The 5005-nt window shown below is 50.7% G+C and overlaps 1 protein-coding gene across 1 annotated transcript in view; it reads left to right on the plus strand.

The window, feature by feature from the left end:
* CDC14A (cell division cycle 14A) overlaps positions 1-5005 on the plus strand; it is a 64544-nt gene that overhangs the window by 57576 nt on the left and 1963 nt on the right. The window lies entirely within an intron of this gene.

Here is a 5005-nt window from a genome sequence, read left to right on the forward strand (position 1 = left end):
GCTGGTGCCGCCCACGTCGCGGTGGGCACCCGGAGCCCCTGTGGGTGGGCCAGAAGCAGCGCATGTTTCTGGGTCTCCGCGTGGCCGGTGGAATCCTTAGGTGCCCGTCGATGCCTCGCCCTCCTGCTTACATAACCTCACCTTGGCTTCAGTCGCTATTTTCTTATTTTCCTTCTCCTCCTCCTCCTCTCTCTCTCTGGCCCGAATAGGGTAATTTTCCAATAATTAAATTTAAAGTCATAGTCTGTGTGGGCAGCGGCTGCTCGCTCCCTCCTCTCCCCCTTAAACTTGTCATTTTCTTGTAAAGAAAACGCATTTTCAAGGAGAGCTGCCAGCAGGGTAGGTTTTCTTGCCCAGCCCCCGGGAGGCAGCGGGTCTACTGTCACTGCCCTGCCTCCTCCCTCTGCCTTAAACCCGGTCCCTGAGAGGGGGCTGTGCCCGCCTTGGAAATCCCTGCTTTATGAGGCGCTAAGCGGGGGGCTGTGGGTTTTCCCTGTGGGCCCACTGCAGCTTTTCTTTTTTTTTTTTAAATATATTTTTATTGATTTCAGAGAGGAAGGGAGAGGGAGAGAGATAGAAACATCCGTGATGAGAGAGAACCATGGATCAGCTGCCTCCTGCACGCTCCATGTGGGGATGGAGCCTGCAACCCGGGCCTGTGCCCTGACCAGAGTCAAACCCTGACCTCCTGGTTCCTAGGTCGACGCTCAGGCCCTGAGCCACGCCGGCCGGGCCAGTGCAGCTGTCCTGAGGGTGTGGGTTTCTTGTCTAAAGAACCGGCCCTTCTGCTGATGCCCCTGAGGATGTGATGTTCTTAAACCCTCGGAGGACAGGAGGCTGTGTGGCCGTCCCCTCCCGGCACCTGGGAGAAAGTCCCAGAAAGCCCTGGGGCGCGGGCGCCGGGCCTTGCGAGGGCGTCTAGTAGGTAAGAAGCTGCAATTAGCATCTCTCCTAAGAGCAGCAGCTCAGCCCCCGGAAAGATGGAGGCCTGAGGCCCTGGGCCGTCTAAACCGGGACGATGGGAAGGGCTCCCCGGGCCCGCGGCACCCCAGCCGGCCGTTTCTGTTCCTCTGGCCTCCTCGCTGGTCCGTCCGAGGTTCCTGCTGCCCGGGCGAGGGGCGAGTGGGGCTCACGGACCCACTCACAGTGAGAAGCCAGTTCCCTCTCTGCCATCAGGGGCGTGTCTCCCAGCGCTGGGAACTGGGGGGTGTGTGACGGGCGTGGGTGGGGGAAGCGTTTCATCAGGTGAGATGATTGAGTCTGCTGTCGTGCGTATTCCATCTCTTCTATTGGAGAGACTTCCCACCGAGCGGGGCGCATCCACCTTGTCCCCACCTGACCCCCAGGGCCCAGGTCGTGTCCTGGTGCCTCCCCTTAGCTCTAACACACAGCCGGCTGAGGGGCTCAGCTTCCTGCACACGTGGCCTCAGTGGATAAGAGAAAAGAGGTCTCATGTGAACATGCAAGTGTAATCGCGGCGTCCAGAGGAACTGAAGACACTGGCCATCGCTTCCTCGGGAATGGCCGAGGCAGGTCAGGTGTCAACACCCTGTCACTAAGGATTGAGCTCCTTGTGATTGCTGAAAAGCAGATTACACCCCCGGACCGGGGGCGGGGGAGCGGAGGGAATCTATTAAAGTTACGCAGGAAGGTGAGAGGATATTTTAGGTTAACATTTTCGTTAACCCAAGTCGGCTGGCTCTTGGGGCCCCGGGAATGGCTAGAGAACGTTGCGGAGAGACGTGAAGCCTCCCGCAGGCCCATTTTATCACAGGCTTTTGGTGTCACTGTTTCCGAGAAACCTCATTGAGCTCAGTGTCTGCTGGTGTCACTGGAGGAGGGTCCTGGGTAGCACAGGCGGTGCTCTCTGTTCCTGGGAGCGCAGTCCACACGTTCCGTACGTGGTTAACTTAGAAGCAGCACAGAGCGGAAGAGCCAGGAGGAGACGGCCTGGCAGAGGCAGTAACAGATGACCTCTCCCCCGCGATCACCCCTCCCCCCACTTGCTCATTAAAACGGAAACACTGGAGTTAAATATGAAATAAGACACGTATTGCCACGCGTGTGCTGTATGCCCTTTAATGATCGGTGCCAGTAAAACAAAACACTTTTTAAGGTGCTTTTCTGCCTCTGTAGTTAGACCTCAAACCAAGGGTAACGATGAACTGCTTTTTCTTCCTGGAGGGACTTGGGAAAGCGGCGGGGAGGGGGTGGGGGGGTGACAGTGTGGCAAAAGCACGCGGGGACCTTGAGCCAGGATTTGGACCCGTAGGAGACTGGCATCCTGGGTCCTGTGGCCCAAGGCGTTTGAACATGAAGATGAGTTTCATTCGTTTGCTGGCAAAGACTGTAATCTTTCACGATTCCTTACCGTGTTCTGCTTTTGCTAGCCATCGTGTAGGTTTATGTATTAAAGATCTGCCCGTACTTATAGCTATAACCATTAGATGTTTTCCTGCCATGATTAGGTAACGAGGCTGTTTAACAAAGAAGCACCCAGAACAGCTAACTTCTTACAGGCACTGCCTACACCTGCCCCAGACTCGGAGCAGGTTCCAGGGAGGACAAATTGTCTCGCTCTCCTTACCTGACACTTGGTTTTATGTCGGATCTAACTGCTTTCAGGGAATAAGACTTCTTTTATTTTGACATAATTTATTTTGGGGGCTGCACATTTAAGGTAACTTTATGCTTATTTTCCAGGTTGATTATGGCTGTGTTATTAATTTTACGGTATGCGTTTCGTATATTCATGATGAAGTTATCTGGTCTGAACTCAGTATATCCCTCTTGAACTTACTGGTCACAAGAAATCGAATATTCTATTTGAGTAATTGAAATCTCTTGATTATATAAATTAGTGCTTGATTATATAAATAATATTTATGCCTCAGGTCTCCCTCCCTTCATTTTCATTGCTATTTTCCCCTCCTTTTTAGTACTTACGATGCATTAGGTATTACTTCTTATGGCAATGATAAAAAACAATTGGCCAGGCTTAATGAAAACTTTAGTCAGAATGCTTAATCCTGGGTGTTTTTATAAAGAAAATGTCTTCTTAGAATAGTCCCAAGAACGATTGTGGATTCAGCCCAGTTGGGAATCATGCCAACACACATTCTCGCCGTGGGTTCAGGCGTGTGTTACGGAGCCTGATGCGCGGGCACCTCCTGGATTGAGGCCTTGGCATAAACCACATCCCGTGGGGGGACGTGCCACGCCCTGTTCGTTCTTCCGCGGGGCGCTCTTAACCTTTCCCCTCGCCTGAACCTTGCAGCCTCGAGACCTCCAGCCCCCGACCACCAAACCGTCCCAGCCCACCCTCGCCTGTCTTTCACTTGTGCCCAGTGCTACCCTCACCCTCAGTTTGTATAATTAAATGCTGACTCCTCAGTCTCTCACTTTACATCGGTATGAGGGGGTGCTGCTGGCCCTTTGAGGGCGCAGGGCCGTAACTTGTTGGCTGGCGGGGTTGACAGAGACTGCCTTAGTGAGTGGCTGTGTCTAGGATGTAAAATTCTGGGACTTGAAAGGAAAACAAAGATAGTTTGAATCTTTTAGTAAATTATTTGCAAAATGGACAGATTCCTTTTTTACTGATCCCTGTACCGTCAACAAAACGGACCGGCCTCAGAACTGATACGACCTCGTCATCAAATGCCGCAGGCCGACTGGGAAAAGAATTCTTGGGGGAGGAGGACAGGGCACGTGAGCAAATCGAGCAAACCTTGTCCTGCGGCGTTTAAGCAGGAGAATCGGGCAGGGACTTGGGTTGATGTTTAAACTGATTTGTGTTTCTTCTTTCTGACTGCTGTTTCTGCTCAAAAGTGACTGGGAGGCAGTTGTTTTCCTCCCTCTGTCTTTTCCTCGCTGACTTTCCCGATCAGTGCTTTCTGGTCACATGACCCATCAGTGCTTTCTGGTCACATGACCCATCAGTGCTTTCTGGTTACAAACCCCGATCAGTGCTTTCTGGTTACATACCCCGACACGCTCCTTATCTATGTTAGTATCTGACATGATAAGGGAGGAACTTGCACTGTTTACATTTTTAGAAACTTCCCACTGTTTCCTGTGACTGCCTGACTCTTCCGCACAAATGCTTTGGGGACTTAAGGTCAGAGTTCAAAGCTTTTAGTGCTTTGTGTCCCCCCTAAAAGGGAAGGATTTGCGAGGTATTTGTATTAAATTCACCCATTCTCAAGGAATTTATTTAAGTGACTGCCCATTCTACTGCATTAGAAGCATTAATGTTCAATCGCTATGTATTGTGTTGCATTCAAAATTATATATATTCTTAAAGTCTATTCTAATAATCCCCAATTTAGTTACAGGTGTCATTTAATATTTTTGAGTAAAATTCAATATTATTGCACAAGAGCATTGAAGCGAGTTGAGCCCTACCTACCAATTTTCAAATAATATTTAATTTGTCATCACTACCAATAAATTAGTGAGTTTTTAAAAAATATTTTTGTATTGATTTTAGAGAAGAAAGGAGAGGGAGAGATAGAAACATCAATGATGAGAGAGAATCATGGATTGGTTGCCTCCTGCCCGCGCCCTACAGGGGATTGAGCCCACAACACAGGTATGTGTCCTTGACTGGAATCGAACCCAGGACCTTTCAGTTCACAGGCTGATGCTCTATCCACTGAGCCAAACTGGCCAGGGCAATTAGTGCGCTTTTTAATCCTCACACGAGGGTATGTTTATTGATTTTCTGAGAGAGAGAGAGAGAGAGAGAGAGAGATCAGTTGCCTCCCATTCGGACCCAACCAGAGATCCAACCTGCAATCTAGGCGCGTACCCTGACCGGGAATCGAACCCTCAGCCTTTTGGTGTTCGGGACACCGAGCCACCAGCATGTAAACCTTTCTTGCCGTCACTCTGGGAATTGCACGTCCCCTCCTTAGCCAGTGCATTGCGTCTCTCATCTGTCTCCTCCTGGCTTTCGCTGACCTTCTGTGGAGCAGACCCCAGTGGGAGGGAGGGAGGAAGGGAG

The sequence above is a fragment of the Myotis davidii genome, unplaced genomic scaffold (assembly GCF_000327345.1).
Source record: "Myotis davidii unplaced genomic scaffold, ASM32734v1 scaffold217, whole genome shotgun sequence".
NCBI lineage: Eukaryota > Metazoa > Chordata > Mammalia > Chiroptera > Vespertilionidae > Myotis > Myotis davidii.